The sequence below is a fragment of the Tupaia chinensis genome, unplaced genomic scaffold (genome assembly GCF_000334495.1).
Source record: "Tupaia chinensis unplaced genomic scaffold, TupChi_1.0 Scaffold000416_1, whole genome shotgun sequence".
NCBI lineage: Eukaryota > Metazoa > Chordata > Mammalia > Scandentia > Tupaiidae > Tupaia > Tupaia belangeri.
Window position 1 is genome coordinate 1,130,838 of NW_006159921.1, and position 17,840 is coordinate 1,148,677.

Here is a 17,840-nt window from a genome sequence, read left to right on the forward strand (position 1 = left end):
GCATGGTGGTTAAAAAAGCTGAATCCCAAATGGCCAACTGCACAATTCTAGTTCTAGTCTAGAATGTGATGGCTTGAAAAACATGCCAGATATGTGTGTGCATGCCCAAGATCCTGAAAAGAAAGATTGAGGAAAAGGGATTGTATCCCCCATGAGGAGTAGTGGCGGTCTCTCTCTCTCTCTCTCGCGCTCTCGCTTTCCCTCCTCTTTCTCTGGTGAGTGCACACACCGTCTGGCAAATACATTTTTAAAAAGAAGTCAGTAAGTAATTCATCTCTGTATCATAAGAAATGAAGCCAGGTACAGTGATGCATACCTTTAATCCCAGCTATTCAGGAGGCTGAGGTAGAAAGGAGGATCGTGAGTCTGAGACCATCTTGGGCAACACAGCAAGACTATATATAAAGAATCATTTAACTTTATTTATCTGTCTGTCTGTCTGTCTGTCTGTCTATCTATCTATCTATCTATCTATCTATCTATCTATCTATCTATCTATCTATTTATTTATTTATTCGACCAGAGAATGACAGAAGGAAAGAGAGAGAGAAAGAGAGAGAGAGAAAGCAAGTCGCCAGGTCCAGGACTCAAACCGCAGTCGGCCATGTGGGAGTCCAGTGACCCTAACAACCATGCCACGTGCCAGCCCCAGCAAGATTCTGTCTCTTAAAACAAAAACAGGGACCAGCAGATGGCATAATGGTTATGTCGATGGGCTCCCACAAAATGGTTCGAGACCTGGGCCCAGCGGCTTAAATCTCATGCTCAGTGCATGTATTTGCATACCCAAAATCTCGAGAAGAGAACAGAGAAAAAGGGATTGTGACATGGTCATCCCTCCTGGGGGTGATTTCTTACTTTCTGTCTCTCTCTGTCTCTCTGATGAGCACACATACCCTATAGCAAAAATCTCTCTAAAAAACTAAAAATAATTGTGGAGAGGAATGAATATATGTGAAAGCAAAGCTATTTATTACAAGTCCATATGTTCTGACAAATTTTAATCAGTTAAAAAAAAAACTAAATTGTGAGTTAAAAAGAAAATGCAGGGCCAGGTCCCTGGTCCAATAGTTAAGGGAGCCAGATCCCACATGGCAAACCACAGTTTGAGTTGTAGCCCCAGTGGCATGGCAGGTGCACATACATATGTGTCCAAATTTCTGAGGGGATGGAGAAATGGAGGACAAAAGGCTGCAATGTAACTATGTCTCACTAGGGAGGGGTGCATTTTCTCTCTCTCTTGAGCACACACCACCCTCTGGCAATAAAACAAATATACACACACACAATAATAAGCACATAATTTTTTTTAAAGTATATAAAAGAACTTACAATGAAAGCAATAGTGCCTTTCTCTTTTTCAGTTCAATTCACCAAAGACAAACAATAAGTTAATTAGAATACTATACATTTAGATTAATACAAACAATAACATTAACCTGTATTGATAATTCCCATTGGGCAGTGAGGGAGAAAGAGTATAGAGAAACTGATACTCTCAGGACCAGCAGTTAGCGTAATGGCTATGTCACTGGACTCCCACGTAGTCGACCGCAGTTCAAGTCCTGGACCCGGTGGCTTAAACTCTTGCCAGGTGCATGTGCGTGCGTGCCCAAGATCCTGAGAGGAGAATGGAAAAGAAGGGATTGCGGCGTGGCCATCCCCCCTGGGGGGTGATTTCTCGCTTTCTGTCTCTCTGTCTCTCTCTGTCTATCTGGCAAGCGCACATGCCCTATAGCAAAAACCTCTCCAAAAAGAGAAAAAAAAAAAAAAAAAAAAAAGAAACTGATACTCTCATATACTGTTGATGAGAACGTAAATTAACTAAATCATTTTGAAGAGAAATTTAGCAAATTTAGTATTTTAAAAACACACACTATTCAGCCTACCATTATACATTTATCCTTTTTATATAGTCATAAAAGTACTCACAAACATACATTTAAAGATGTTCACTGCAGAAAAAACCTAGAAACAATCCCAATGACTTCAACTGGGCACTGATGATACGCCACCCTTAAAAAGAATAAGGTACATCTATATGTTCTGCTGCAGGGAGGTGGCCAAGATATATTAAGAAGAGAAAGAAGCACTTTTTACTCCCTGGCTGCCTGAGGACTGGCCGTTGTCATGAATGACACAGTAACTATCCGTACCAGGAAAATTCTGACCAACTGACCACTTCAGAGGAAACAAATGTTCATCGATGTCCTTCACCCTGGGAAGGCAACAATATGTAAGACAGAAATTCTGGAAAAACTAGCCAAGATATACAAGACCACACTAGATGTCATCTTTGTGTTTGAGTTCAGTACCCATTTTGATGGTGGCAAGACAACTGGCTTTGGCATGATTTATGATTTCTTAGATTATGCAAAGAAAAATGAACCCAACATAGACTTGCAAAACATGGCTTGAATGAGAAGAAAAAGACCTCATGAAAATAGTTAAGGAACACAAAAGAACAGAATGAATAAAGTCAGGAGGACTGCAGAGGCGAGTGTTGGTGCTGGCAAAAAGTTGAAGGAGTGACCAGCAGATAGCTGGTAATGGTTATGTTGCTGGACTCCACGTTGTCAACTGCAGTTTGAGTCCTGAACCTGACAGCTTAAAACACACAGGGCACATGTGCGTGCATGCCCAGAATCCCAAGAGGAGAATGGAAGAGAAGGAATTGCAGTGTGGCCATCCCTGCTGGGGAGGTGGGGGGAGATGATTTCTCACTTTCTGTCTCTTTGTCTCTTTCTGTCTCTCTGGCAAGCACACGTGACCTATAGCAAAAATCTCTCTTAAAAAAAAAAAAGTTGAAGTAGAGATTCTTTAAAAAAAAAAGAATTATTTTATTTAACTTTATTCATTGTCATTTTTATTTTATTTTTTGAAGTTTACCAGTGAGAGAGAAGGAAAATGAGAAAGCAAGCTACCAGGTCCAGGACTCAAACCACGGTCAGTCATGTAGGAGTCCAGTCACCTTAACCACCACACCACCTGCTGGCCCCCTCTAGATTCTACAGTGACTATCTGTGGTGATTGTGCAGATTTTTCATGAGAGGATTGACTAAAATTTTTCATGTAAAAGAAAAAGAGAGAAAGAAGCAAGTAAGAAAACAATATTGTCATTTGAAAAACAGATTTAGATGATGACACATGCATATACTACTTCTTCCTCTTTTTTTTTTTTTTTAATTTGCCAAAGTGTGCCTGCACTTGCCAGAGAGAGACGGAGAGAAAAAGAGAGGGTAAACAAGAAAGCATCCACCCATGGGGAATGGTCATGCTACAGTCCCTTCTCCTCTATCTCTCTCTCCCATCGGGATTTTGGATGTGCATGCACACACACTCAGGGTGGTTCTCCAGCCTATGGGTCAGGGACTGAACTGCACAGTTGGCCATGAAGGATCCAGCTACCTTAACCACCAAGCCATAGGCTTACCCCAACACATGCACATACATGTACTTCTTTTTTCCTCCCTTTTCTTAGTTTATTGTAAGGTTCATGTGCTTGTCTAAGAAACATAGAGCAAGAGAGAGAAAATGAGAAATCACCCCCCAAGGGGATGGCCACACTACAACCCCTTCCCCTCTATTTCATCAGGATTTGGGGCTCACACATACATGTACCCAGTATAATTTTCAAGTCCCTGGGTCCAGGACTCAAACTGTGAAGTCAGCCATGTAGGATCCAGCTGCCCCAACTACCATGCTACTTCTTGGTCCCATCATATACTTTAAAACAAACTGACAGAAGTTATTTTTGGGTAGTAGAAGTGAAAAGTTGGTAGGCAATTTAAATTTTTCACTTTTCTATATTACTTAAATTTTTAATCATGTCATATATATTATTCTTATAAATAAATAAATGGTGTAACCAAGAAACCTCAGGATTTTTATTATATGAGCTATTTAAAAGTCCTATGACGGCTGGGATTAAAAGTAATCTCCTTTAAAAATCAATCTAATCTGGGCCGACAGATGGCATGATGGTTAAGGTGCTGGAATCCCACATGGCCTACCATGGTTTGAGTGCTGGACCTGGAGGCTTGCTTTCTCACTTTCCTGCACTTTCTCTCTGTCTCTCTAGTGAGCACACATGCCCTATAGAAAATTTAAAATAATAATAAGATTAAATCTTTTTTTTTAAAGTCAATCCAATCATGCCCTATATCTCAGTCACCATAAAAAGATAGTATCCTAGGTAATCCCTCATATCATAGTCACTCGTCTCTGTTAAATTCTATATATTCTTTAAACTGATCCAGAATTATTTTCTTCCTCTCTAACCTCCTCACTCCTACATGCTCTCTGGAACTCAAGGTCTGTCATCAGCAGGTACTCTGACCTCAGCATCTTCTCTCAACATTTGATTCCTTTCACCTTATGATAATCAACATTTGGCTTCCTTGAAGATACCAGTTTCCTTGGAGCCCTCTCAAGCAATGCTAGTTTTCTCTTTCCTCCCTCAAATCACCTGGCCTTGAGGTAGGTTAGGTGTCTTCCTTGCTCCTCCTCATTGTCATCTACAGATACATTAGTGTCCCTCCTTTCTCCCTAAAAGCCTTTTGAAAATTGTGCTAATGAACTAAATCATTCACTTCCCACTATTAGAATCTTCAGCAGACCTCTAAATCATGGCTTTACTCCCTCCCAACACAACTCTTGTAAAGTTTTATTTCAATAGCTATACAGATGATCCTTCCAATACTTAAGACTTCTCATTTCCTTGATCTCACCTACAAGGATCTTGTGTCCTCCACCTCATCTGAGTCACCCACTATCATGATCATCCCCCAGGCCATGTCACTACTAATAACTAAATTACGTTTTTTATCTCCATTCTGAACATTCTACTCTTCTCCCATCAGCTCCTATCTTTCCAACCCACACCCTCTATAGTACATGGATTTCAATCATTTTAACTCTACCAGAACCTTCAATCCATTCTCCCTACAACCTTAACTTCTCTCCTCTTTTGGCCCATCATTATAATCATTTCTCTGCATATACTCACAAATCTTTCCCTCTACCAAACTCATTTTGGAAAACTCTCTTAAAACTCTCTCTTGAGTAGCTCCGAAGCTGGGAACAGGAGGGATGATGGTTTACATCTTGAGTGGACAAGTATTAGATAGCCAGAGTCAGTCCCCATGGAGGTTCTTTGATAACAGATTTTTTCTGGGAATAGCCAAGTTTGTAGTTCTGTTTTTCAAAACGCCACTTCAGCAAGATATGAAAAAGAGAAGAGGCTATGGAAACTCATCTGATTCTAGATATGATGACAGAAGAGGGCCACCCGGAAACCCTCCCCGAAGAATGGGTCGAATCAATCATCTGTGTGGCCCCAGTCCTTCTCCAATGGCTGGTCACCCTATAGGAAAATTATAAAACGATAACAAAATCCCACCAAAACTGAATCTGAAGAAAATCAAAAGTTGTGTATTCAGTAATGTGTCATTTTTTTCAACCTTTAAGATACTGTAAATTGTTCATTTGTTTTCATTTATAAATAAATCATATCTATTTCAGTAATGTGAAAAAAAAAAACCTCTCCTTACTCAAGCCAGCAACCAAATAGCCGAATATGACCAAAGTAAAATTCAACCAGTTACTTGCTTTCCTTTGATTCATGACTACAAACTTTAAGTCCTTAGTGTTTCTTATTTACTATATTTTTTATTTGGTTTATTTCTTAATTTTTTTTTTTTAAAAATGCTTAAGTAAGGCTTCACTGTCCCGATCCTCCTGCCTCAGTCTCCCAGTTGGGTCTATAAGCATGTATCACCAAGTTTAGTTTTTTTATTGTTTTTATTTTTAAATTTTTATTTATTTATTTATTTTTTTGGAGAGATTTTCACTGTAGGGCACGTGCGCTCGCCAGACAGAGAGAGAGAGACACAGAGACAGAAAGCGAGAAATCACCCCCCAGGGGGGATGGTCACGCCACAATCCCTTCTCCTCCATTCTCCTCTCGGGATCTTGGGCATGCACACACACGCGCCCGGCCTGAGTTTTAAGCCACCGGGTCCGGGACACGAACCACGGTCGACTACGTGGGAGTCCAGCGACATAGCCATTACGCTAACTGCTGGTTCCCCCTATTGTTTTTATTTTATCTTAGTTATTTTTAGTTTGCTGTAAGGTGCATGCACTCACCAGAGAGAGACAGAAAAAAGAGGGAAAGTGAGAAATCACTCCCCAGTGGGAACTGTCATGCCTCTATTCTGTTCTCAAGCCCCAAACCTTTCTCCTCCGTTCTAAATTCTCCAGATTTTGGGCACATACATTCGCTCCAGAGAAAGAGGGAGACAGAGAGAAGGGATGTGAGAAATCACCCCCCTGGAGTGGATGGCCGCACCACAGCCCCTTCTCTTTCAGTCTCTTCCTGGGTCTTGGGTGCACACACACACACACACACACACACACACACACACACACACACATGCCTGGTGTGATTTTCAAGCTGCCAGGTCAGAGACTCAAGCCACATTTGGCCATGTGGGATCCAGGACCTTAATCATCACATCATCTGGTGGGCCCTCCCTTGGCTTTCTTTTAGATAGTATCTTGTCCTCTTTTCCAGGATGGCATTTAGCTCACAATCCTGCCTCAGACTCCAATATTCTGGGATTACAGTGCAGGTCACCATACTCTTCTGTTTTTCTTAAAATAATTTACTCTCTCCTCATTCTTTATTTTATTTTATTTTATTTTATTTTATTTTATTTTATTTTATTTTATTTTATTTTATGTTTGGTATAGGGCATGTGTGCTTGCCAGAGAGAGAGAGAGGAAGTGAGAAAATACCCCCCACCCCCCAGTGGTGATGGCCATGCAGCAATCTCTTCTCCATTTCCCACTCAGAATTTTGGGCAGGTGCACACACATGCACCCAGTGTTTTTCATATATTGCTGGATCTGGGACTTAAACCACAGAATTTGCCAGGTGTGGTCCAGCTGCCTCAATCATCATGCCACTAGCTGGCCCCCCCTATTTCTTCCCCCTTCTTTTTTTTGGCATATAAAAATTTATTGCTACTGTGTTCTTACCATCAACATTTATGATCTTGGTCTTTCCTTCTTACCCTTGTATACAGCCAAAAGAGAGACACTGGCTACTGTGACAGCCTTAAGTTGGACTCCAGGAATGTCTCCAACAGTATGACCTTTTCAACCAAATCCAGCAATGAAAAGTTCCTTGTTTTCCTCAGTAAAATTCAAGCAACCATCATGGGGTACAAAAGCTGTGATCTGACCATTCTTGGGCCAGACATACTGGACCCTGACATACTTTCTGATGGCAAAATTCAGTTGTTTGGCTTCCATCACTACTTTTATCAGCATGATTCCCTTTGCATGTGAAGCACCTCGAAAAGGGTTGGTCTTCAGGTCTGTGCCCAAATGGGCTTTCTTATACTGTTTTTCATATTTCTGGTCCTGTCAATGACTATGGAGTCTCCTGGCAGTATGAAGACCACGACACTTGCCTATCCTGACAATGCCATGGACTCAAGCAGAAGACCTCATTTCTTCTCTTTAAATTAAAACTTAAATTACCTTTCATAGCACTCTGTATCAAAGCATTGTGAAAATAGTGAATCTGAAGGCTATATAGCTCTATTTCCATTGATGGTTCAGTATGGAATGCCTAAGGTTTTTATAAATTTTATTTAGGTAACATTTTAGACCTCAGAACTATAGCTCATAAAAATAATCTCTTTTCTACATTTTATCTTGAGTTAGATTTTGCATTCAAATAGCAAAGATCGCAGCTAAATCTGCATCTTTAAAAATATCAGAATAAATGTTTCTATTTTTATTTTTCTTTTTAAAAATTTCCCCATAGGACATTTGAACTTCCCAGGAGAGAAAGAGGGAGAGAGGGAAAGTGAGAAAGAACTCCCCAAGGGGGATGGTCACATAGCAATCCCTTCTTATTCTCCTTTCAGGAGTATGGGCATACATGCACACTTGCCCAGCATATCTTTCAAGCTGCTGGGTCTGGGACTCAACCATGCTGTCGGCCATGTGTTACCCAACCACCATGTCTCTGGCTGGCCCAGAACAAAGGTTTCTTGTTCAGTTTTATAGAAGTCAAGGTTTATGTATTTATTTAATTTTTTTTTTTGAGAGATTTTCACTATAGGGCGCGTGCGCTCGCCAGACAGACAGAGAGACATAGAGACAGAAAGTGAGAAATCACCCCCCAGGGGGGATGGTCACACCGCAATCCCTTCTCCTCCATTCTCCTCTCGGGATCTTGGGCACACACACACACATGCGCCCGGCGTGAGTTTTAAGCCACTGGGTACGGGACACGAACCACGGTCAACTACGTGGGAGTCCAGCAACACAGCCATTACGCTAACTGCTGGTTCCCTTTATTTAATTTTTAAATAATTATTTTATTTAACTTTTTATGCATTTATATATTTATTTTAATTTGTCCAGAGAGGGACAGAGAGAGAGAGTGAGAAAGCAAGTCGCCAGATCCAGGACATGAACCACGGTTGGCCATGTGGGCAAATATGCCACCTGCCGGTCCCAGAAGTTGAGGTTTTTAAAGTATATTTTAAAGCTATTTTAGGGATTTTGGGGTAGGTAAAAAGCACCCTGCTAGAGATCATAAATTAAACACTATAAATACGAATGAGGGGCCAGCAGATGACATGGAGGTTAAGGCATCTGGAACTCACATGGCCAACTGTGGTTCAAGTCCCAGACCCGACAGCTTGAGAAATACACAGGGTGCATGTGTGTGTGTGCCCAAAATCCCAAGAGGAGACTGTAGAAGGGACTGCAGCATGGCCATTCTTCCTGGGGGGGCGGGAGATGGGTGAAATGGTGGTGCTTTCTCACTTCTTCCTCTCCCCACACCTCCCCCACCTATCTCTGTCTCTGGTAAACACATGTACCCTATAGCAATAAGTAAATAGATAAAAAATCAGAATGGGATAGCACAATGTTAGATCTAGCCTTATATAAAAGAGGAATTTCTTCTACTTGACACAAATTCCAGCAATTTAAATAATCTCTACCTGAAAAAGGAATATGTCCTTAGGAATTCTAGTGGTTAAATAGTTCGGTTTCTGAGGGAACTATTTTTAAATAAGCCTTAAATATACACCAAACTTCCAATACAGTTGGCAGCTTCAGAAAAGCTTAATTACCACCTTATTCTTTTAACCATCCAAAGAAACCAATCCAGTGACTACCATAGTACTTATTACCTGCTGTGAGCACAGTCAAATGGATTCCCCACTGGTAAATTCACAAAATAAACTAGAAGGAAAAACAAAAAGAAAAAAAGAAAGAAAAGAAATAGGAATACAGATGGGGAAGTAACAAAATAAAGCTACCGGGGAGAAAAAAAATATCAGCCTGGCTTTTGATACTGAGAAAGACTTCAGAAATTATTTTCAGGAATTCTATGGAAAGTATCTAGGGAAATGCTTACATTCATTGTGGTAAAAGAAAATTTTTGTAATAGAAAAACAAAATTTAAACTAAAGATAGGGTAAATTACTGCAATTTTCTTTTTGTTGTTTGTTTTCAGAGAGATTTTTGCTATAGTATGCGTACACTCACCAGAGACACAGAGACAGAGAAAGTGAGAAACCATCACCACACCCCCACCCCAGGGAGATGGCCACGCCATAATCCCTTCTCTTCTATTCTCCTCTTGGGATTTTAGGCACACATGCACACATGTCTGCCATGAGTTTTAAGTCACCAGGTTCAGGACTTGAACCACAGTTGACGATGTGGGAGTCCAGCACCTTAACCACTACACCTATTGGCCCCGTAATTTTCATAGAGAAAATTACATAATGCTCCATTGATAAAACCAGAGGGAAAAAACTAGAGTTTGACTTTGAAAAGCTCTGACTGGATCAGTAAATGGGGGAAAAAAAAAAGGTTGAGGGGAGATTGGGGCATGCTGCTGCTCCATTAAAGGTTGCTTTCTCTCTTCCCCTGCCCCCCTGTCTCTATATGGCAAGTGCACCCACTTTCTGGCAAATTAAAAACAAAATCCAGGGAACCAGCAGTTAGCGTAATGGCTATGTCACTGGACTCCCACATGGTTGACAGTGGTTCGCGTCCTGGACCCGGTGTGTGTGCCCAAGATCTTGAGAGGAGAATGGAGGAGAAGGGATTGCGGTGTGACAATCCCCTCTGGGGGGGGGGGGATTTCTCGCTTTCTGTCTATGTCTTTCTCTGTCTGGCGAGCGCACGCGCCCTATAGTGAACGCCGCCCCCCCCCAAAAAAAAGAAGGTAACACAGAAGAAAATTTAGATAAACTTGGGTATGGTAATGACTTTTTAGATATAACACAAAAAACATGATCCATAGAGGAAACCATTGATAAAACGAACTTCATTGAAATGAAAAACTGGTGCTCTACAAAAGGTGCCAGCCTGCTCTTTTCTGGCTGGAACCATGGAGGGTGTTCAAGAGAAGAAAAAGAAGGTTCCTGCTGTGGCAGAAACCAAAAAAAAGGCTCCTGCTGAGGTGGAAGGCACCAAGAAAAAGGTTCCTGCTGTGCCAGAAACCCTTAAGAAAAAGCGAAGGAATTTTTCAGAGCTGAAGATCAAGTGCCTGAGAAAGAAGTTTGCTCAAAAGATGCTTTGAAAGGCAAGGAGGAAGCTTATCTATGAAAAAGCTAAGCACTATCATAAGAAATATAGACAGATGTACAGAACTGAGATTCACATGGTCAAGATGGCAGGAAAAGCTGACAACTTCTATGTACCTGCAGAACCCAAATCGGTGTTTGTCATCGGGATCAGAGGTAATGGAGTGAGCCCAAAGGTTCAAAAGGTGTTGCAGCTTCTTCGTCTTCACCAAATCTTCAATGGCACTTTTGTTAAGCTCAAGGCCTCAATTAACATGCTGAGAATTGTGGAACCAGATATTGCATGGGGGTACCCGAACCTGAAGTCAGTAAATGAACTGATCTACAAAAGTGGTTATGGCAAAATCAATAAGAAGCAAATTGCTTTGACAGATAACTTTTTGATTGCTCGATCTCTTGGTAAATTTGGCATCATCTGCATGGAAGATCTGATTCCTGAAATCTATACTGATGGAAACACTTCAAAGAAGCAAATAACTTCCTGTGGCCCTTCAAATTATCTTCTCCACGAAGTGGAATGAAGAAAAAGACCACCCATTTTGTAGAAGGTGATGTTGGCAACAGGGAAGACCAGACCAACAGACTTATTGGAAGGATGAACTAAGGTATCCACCATTATTATTTTTGTAATCTGGTCAGTAAATAAACAGTGGCTGTGTTCAGAATGAGAAAAAATAAAAGGGGGTGTCGGGCCAGGCTTAACGGTAACTCAACTGAACCCACATGGGAAAGGTCCAGGGTTCATATCCTGGGACCTTCCTGAGCATGCTGGGTGCACACATGCATTCAGCCTGGCTGAGACTGAGGTGGATGGCAGCATGAAGACTTTGTGGTAGTGCTCCTATATCAGGCTCTTTTACTGGGACAGGAACTTGAAACAAGGTTGCCATGTATATCTGGCTTCTCTTGAGCACTGTATCACTACCCACAGAACCTACATATCTGTGTCTCTCTCTCATGAAAAGAATAAGGAAACTTAAAGAGAGAAACAATATTAAGAGAATGAGAAGATAAGCCACAGAGAGAAAATAGTTGCAAAAGGCATATGTAATTAAAAAATGTTATCCAAAATATATATATAAAAAAAAATTCGTAAAGATGAACAGTAAGAAAACAAACATGGGTCAAAGACCTTAAAAGATACATCACCAAAGAAGACACACAGAGAGTAAACAAGCATATGAAAAGATGTTCCATATAATATGTCATCAGGGAAATGCAAGCAAAACCAAGATATTACTACAGCACCTATAAGAAAACAATGAAGGGGCTGGCAGGTGATATGATGGTGAAGGTTCTGGACTCCTACCTACATGGTCACCTGAAGTTTGGCTTGCTTTCTCACTCTCCCCACCCCCCACGTTTCTCTTTGGTAAACACATGTGCTGTATAGGAAATTTAAAAATAATAATCATAATAATAAATAAAATTAAAATAAAAAGATAATAATTAAAATCTAAAACACTGACAATGATAAATAATGGCAAAGATATGGAAAGACAAGGTTAAACAGTGTCTAAGCACTGCACATTGAGACCCAGATCATACCTGATCAACTGCAGTTTGAATCCTGGCCCCAAGCTTAAAAAATATCCTGGGCATGTGTGTGTGCCCCCAACCCTGATGGGAAGAAGAAATGAAAAAAAAAAAGGATTGCAATATGAGCATACCTCATGGGCAGTACGGTATTTTCACTTGTTCTCTGGCAAGCACACACCCTCTAGCAATAAAGAAAGAAATGAAAAAGGAAAAAAGAAGAACTAAATATAAAAAGAGATACTGAAAAACAGGAACTCATTGATCATTGGTGGAATGCAAAATCATATGACCACTTTGGAAGACAGTTTAGCAGGTTTTTTGTTTTTTTTTTTTGGAGAGGTTTTTTTCGCTTTAGAGTGCATGCGCTCGCCAGACAGACAGAGAGAGACAGAGAGACAGTAAGCGAGAAATCACCCCCCAGGGGGGATGGTCATGCTGCAATCCCTTCTCCTCCATTCTCCTCTCAGGATCTTGGGCACACACGCACACACGCCCTGTGTGAGTTTTAAGCCACCGGGTCCGGGACGCGAACCGCGGTCGACTACGTGGGCGTCCAGCGACATAGCCATTACGCTAACTGCTGGTTTTTCTTTTTTTAAAAAATAATTATTTATTTTATTTGTTAATTCATTTATTTTAATTTGACAACAGAGAGAAAGTGAAAGCAAGCTGCCAGGTCTGATACTCGAACCACAGTTGGCCATGTGAAAGTCTAACGCCTCAACCACCACACCACCTGCCAGCCCCTGGTTTGGCAGTTTCTTACAGAACTAAATATACTTTTCTTTCTTTATGATAGAGTTCACACGTGCTTGAGAGAGAGAAAGGAGCACCCTCCACAGGGTCTAGTCACTAGCTCTTCGGTCTGTTGGCTCATGGGCACTTATACATATATATCTAGGGTGTTTCAGTCTTACTGGGCCAAGGATTTGAAATAAGATTGTCATGTGGGATCTGGCTTCTCCTAAGCAGTGTATCACCAATATGCCAGAGAGCCAGCTAAATATACTCTCACTGTATGATCTAGCAATGAGTTTACAATCTACATCCACACAAAAACCTGCACATGAATGTTTACACAAGCTTTATTATTTATTTATTTATTTGAGAAGGTTTTGTTATAGGGTGCATGTGCTTGCCAAAAAGACAGAGAGAGACAGAAAGCAAGAAATCACCTCCCCGGGAGTGGATGGCCATGCTACAATCCCTTCGCCTCCATTCTCCTCTCAGGATCTTGGGCACGCACACACACGTGCTCGGCATTAGTTTAAGCTGCCGGGTCCGGGACTCAAACCACGGTCTACTACATGGGACTTCAGTGACATAGCCATTATGCCAACTGCTGGTCCCTTCAGCAAGCTTTATTCATAAGAGCCAAAACTTGGAAGCAAGCAATCGTCCTTCAGTAGATACATGGATAAACTATAGTATAGCTACACAATGCAATATTATTCAGTGCAAAAAATAAATGAACAGTCAAGATCTTCTATTTTATATTAATAAGTAAAAGAAGCCAATGTGAAAAATCTACATACTCTGTGATTCCAACTGTGACTTTCTGGAAAAAGGCAAAACTATGGAGACAGTAAAAAGGTCAGGGGTTGCCAGAAGCTAGGGGGCAGACAGGGATGAAACAGAAGATATTTAGGGCAGTGAAAATAGACTGTATACCACAATGGTAGAAATATGTCATTATATATTTGTCCAAACACATATAATGTACAACCCAAGAGTGAACCCTCAAGTAAACTATGGACTTTGGGAGATAATGATGTGTCATTGTAGATTAATCAATTGTAATGAATGTACTATTCTGCTGAGATGTGTTGATAATAAGGGAGGCTAAGCATGTGTGAGGGCAATGGTTTTGAGATACATCTGTATTTTTCTCTCAATTATGTTGTGAACCTAAAACTGCCTCAAAATAAATTAAATAAAGTCTTAAACAAAAAGCAGAAAGTGAACAGGAAAAATAGGAGAGGGAATTATATGATCAGAGCCAAAGTAGGAAATTAGAGCCTGATTTTTTAAAAAAATGAGTATATTATGGAGAGGACACCCTTAAATAAGCACTGTTGGAATAGTATTATTTTTATATATGAAGGAACTCTATATCTAAAACTAATTTATTAGATTGTATAGAAGCGTATGTTACCCAAATAATAATGATGCCAAATCATATTATATTCTTTACTTTCAGATTTTAACTTAGAAGACTAGAGCTTAAGAACTACTTTTAGTTCTGACAGTCATATTAACATCCACCTAATTTTAAAGAATATTATACAGCATCTGGCATGGTATCTCAGCTGTACCTACTGCTAAGCATCACAAACTTGAGTGTTCTTGCGTCAGCAAACCAACTGCTTCTACTATATCACATTCCTACTCTGCCAAACTGTTTATGTATCAGGCAAAGTTGCCAAAAATAAATTAAAATGGTTCTCAGAAGCAAAAAGTGTTTTATTGCAATTAAAATCCAAGGTACGGTTCTGACAAACTCAAAGTTATCAAGATGACCAAAATCATTAACAAATTCTGTGTCAGCCTAGATTTGTTCTGCTGCAGGTTATAATAATGGGTGAAAAGCTTGATGAATCATTTATTCATTCAACTAATATTTACTGAGTGCTTATAAACACATACCATAAGATGATCCCATTTTATGATGTGAGGCATAGGGAGATATATAACCCAGGAGCCAATCTCAAGTAGTTTATAAATCTATTAGGAGAATTAAGACATCATTCCAATTTACAAGTCTTTCTTCTATAAGACAAAGGGTCTTTGAGAAGTTCAAGGAAGGGCCAGACTGGTGGTACAACAGTAAAACGCAGTGTTCTACAAGGTTGACCTACATGGTAACGTTCCAGGTTCACATCTAGAGGCCTACCTGATTATGCTAGGTACCATGTGTGCCCCTGGTCTCAAGCTTGCTAAGGAGGCTAGGGGTGGATCATCGTGTTTAAGTAACTGTTGGAGGTGCTGCCTTTCTCTCTGTTTCTCTAGCTTGTAGAAGAAATAAAATTTAAAAAATTTAAGTTCATAGAAACTGCTTACTATTAAAAAAAAAACTACACAAGGATTTCAAATATTTTTCACAATGGTCAGAAAGTGGCATGATAATTAAGGTGCTAGATCCTACATGGCTAACTCCATCGTTCAAGTCTTGGACCCAGTGGCTTGAAAAACATGTCAAGCACATGTACACGTGTGCCCAAACTCGCAAGAAGAGAATGGAGGAGAAGGAATTGTGGTGTGGTCATCCCTCCTGGGGAGGTAATTTCTCACTTCCTCTGTCTTTCTCTGGCAAGCTCATGAGCCCTATGGCAAAAATATAACTATGTATATGTATATATTTGCACCAAAATAAACTCATACTTTAATCCCGTTTTTCAATAAACTTTTTGAAGTGCAATCCTACTTTACTTAATTAGGTTTGGCAGGTACTATAGCCAGATGAAAATTTTGAGTTAAAAGGAGTTAAATCTCTTATTCAATTATACAGAATAACTGGTATAATAGTATAGTCATAATCTATAGGAGATCAGAGGAGGAATAAATTACTTCTAGCAAGGGTAGTAATTTTTATCCTACTGGCTGACAGTTTTACATTTTAAGTCTGATTTATATGTTTATCCTTCAACAGATTTAATTCTGCCCCCAAAAAATCCAAAAGGTCTTTCTCAGAAGCACACTATTATCTTTCCCCCAAATTAACTGCTTATCTAGAAGATTTTAATAGCTCCTATATTACAGTTAAACATATTGGCTTTGAATCTAGATTAAAAATCTGTGTTATGGGCCAGCCCATGGCCTGGTAGTTAGATGGCTGGATCCTACATGGCTGACTCTGTGGTTCAAGCCCTAAACCCAGTGGTTTGAAAATCACAACAGCCACATGAGTGTGCACGCTCAAAGTTCAGAGAGGAGAATAGAGAAGGAGTTGCAGCAAGGCCATCTCTCCCCACTGGAGGATATTTCTCATTTACCCTGTCTCTTTCTCTCTGTCTCTCTCTGACAAGCATATGTGCCCTATGGTAAAATAAAATAAAATAAAGTAAAAACAAACAAACAGTAATAATAAGTTGGAATGATGCAGAGATTAAATTAGCCCCTGTGCAAGGATGACATGCAAATTTGTGAAGCATACCATATTTTTGTACCAAAGCATACAGCCTCTATACAAACACATTTTACCTATAGGTTCTATCTTTTGTTTGACACAAGAGAAACTGTTAACCTAGAAGATTGAATAAAGGATGCAGGGTGTAGGAGGATTTATTCTTTGCAGTGCATTTACATTTGGCCCTCTGGACTCAGTTTGCAATCTTTTCCATCTTGCATCTGCTTCCCTCTGTACTACCCTAAGTATCACAGTATCTTATACTTAAGGAAATGGTCTAGCCAAAGTTGATCCATTTCAGGTCCAAAGTATAACAAGACCTAGTCTATCAGTAAACACAAAGTTTACTATAACAAGAACTGTCAGTAAAACTGAACTGTGAATCTATTTTTTAAAAATTAATTGCCAGAGGGTGTGTGTACTCACCAGAGAGAGCGAGAAAGCACCCCTCTCCCAATGGAGTATGGTCATGCCACAATCCTTTTTCTTCCATTGCTCCATCCTTTCAGGATTTGGGGCATGCAGGCACATGTGCTCAGCATGTTTATCAAGTCACTGGGGCTGAGACTCAAACTACAGTTGGCCGTGTGGAAGCTAGCTCCCTAAGCACAATATTAGTCTCTTGCTAGAGAGCCAGCCCCTTTAGCACACTCCTGGACACATCACAGCTTTTATCAAAATATGTCTTATTTACTTTGGTTTATTTTATTGTCTGACTTCCTCCTTTCGAATGCAAACTGAAATAAGGCAAAGGACCTTATCTTTTTTCACTGCTTATCCCTAATGCCTGGTATATAGACGGCACTGAAATATGTGTTGACTGACAAATAGGAAATGGTCTCTTTTTTTGACAATCTTAGATTCTTATGTGGGGGGACACACTAGTTAAATATATCATCTTACAAAATATAAGACAGATTTATGCACTGGATGCTACAGAAATCCAAAAGATGGCTAGGACAGTTTCCTGGAAGAGTTGATCCTCTTGGCGCTTTAAAATATGTTTTGCTGCTTTTTGCCGTGTCTACTGTGAGGATCAAGACCGTTCTCAGCAATCAGAAGGGACACAGTTATTGTGAAGAGCCCCAGAGGAACCCTGCAGAGGGACTTCAATCACATCAATGTAAAGCTCAGTCTCCTTGGAAAGAAAGAGAAAAGGCTGTGGGTTGACAAATGGTGGGGAAACAGAAAGAACTGGCTACAGTTCCTGTAGTCACATAGAGAACATGATCAAGGGTGTTACACTGGGATTCTGCTACGAGATGAGTTATGTGTACGCTCATTTCCCCATCAATGTCATTTTTCAGGAGAAGGGGTCTCTTGTTGAAATCCGAAATTTCTTGGGTGAAAAATACATCCAGAGGGTTCGAATGTGACCAGGTGTTGCTTGTTCAGTATCTCAAGCCCAAAAAGATGAGTTGATCCTTGAAGGCAATGATATTGAACTTGTTTCAAATTCAGCTGCTTTGATACAGCAAGCCTCATCAGTTAAAAATAAGGATATAAGAAAATTCTTGGATGGTATCTCCGTCTCTGAAAAGGGT

General features: G+C 40.2%; 1 protein-coding gene and 3 pseudogenes across 1 annotated transcript in view; 3 read left to right on the forward strand and 1 right to left on the reverse strand.

The window, feature by feature from the left end:
* SKA2 (spindle and kinetochore associated complex subunit 2) overlaps nt 1-17,840 on the forward strand; it is a 1,094,818-nt gene that overhangs the window by 245,861 nt on the left and 831,117 nt on the right. The window lies entirely within an intron of this gene.
* On the forward strand, nt 4,791-5,382 carry LOC102500195 (selenoprotein K pseudogene; annotated as a pseudogene).
* Nucleotides 6,991-17,840, reverse strand: part of LOC102470871 (40S ribosomal protein S23-like) — a 102,362-nt pseudogene continuing 91,512 nt past the window's right edge.
* Nucleotides 16,244-16,332, forward strand: LOC114008936 (uncharacterized; annotated as a pseudogene).